Here is a 693-nt window from a genome sequence, read left to right as displayed (position 1 = left end):
GGAGAATTGCTTGAACCTGGGAGGCGGAGGCTGCAGTGAGCCAATATCTCACCATTGCACTCCAGCCTGGGCAACAGAGTGAGACTCTATCTCGGGGAAAAAAAAAAAAAAAAAAAGATGTCTGTTGTGCCCCAAACTGCCCCCAAAAAAAAAGATGTCTGTTCTGCCCCAAACGCCACACTGTCTTCCATAATGGTTGAACCAATTTACACTCCCACCAACAGTGTAAAAGCGTTCCTGTTTCTCCACATCCTCTCCCGCATCTGTAGTTTCCTGACTTTTTAATGATCGCCATTCTAAGTGGTGTGAGATGATATTTCATTGTGGTTTTGATTTGCCTTTCTCTAATGAATTTTGATTAGGAATTTTGATTAGGATTCCCATCAAAATCCTACTCAGGCGATTCCGAATTTAAGGTAATATATTGGTCATAAGACAAGCAAATGAAAAGAGGGGAGGAGACAAATTAGAAAGCCCAGAAACATCTTTTGGAACTTGTTAAACGGCAGAGAAAACATTTCAAATAAATGAGGAAGAATATTTTCAATAGGTGATAGTGTGACAATTGTTTAACTTTATTCCTCCAATAAACAGAATAATCTACCCAACTGACCCTCAACAAAGATTAAAAGTGGAGTTAATGTGAATAACAAACCCCTAAAATTGTATTTTAAAATACACAGAATACCTTTA

Source organism: Mandrillus leucophaeus, unplaced genomic scaffold (assembly GCF_000951045.1).
Source record: "Mandrillus leucophaeus isolate KB7577 unplaced genomic scaffold, Mleu.le_1.0 Scaffold1263, whole genome shotgun sequence".
NCBI lineage: Eukaryota > Metazoa > Chordata > Mammalia > Primates > Cercopithecidae > Mandrillus > Mandrillus leucophaeus.
Note: the sequence above shows the minus strand (reverse complement) of the source record.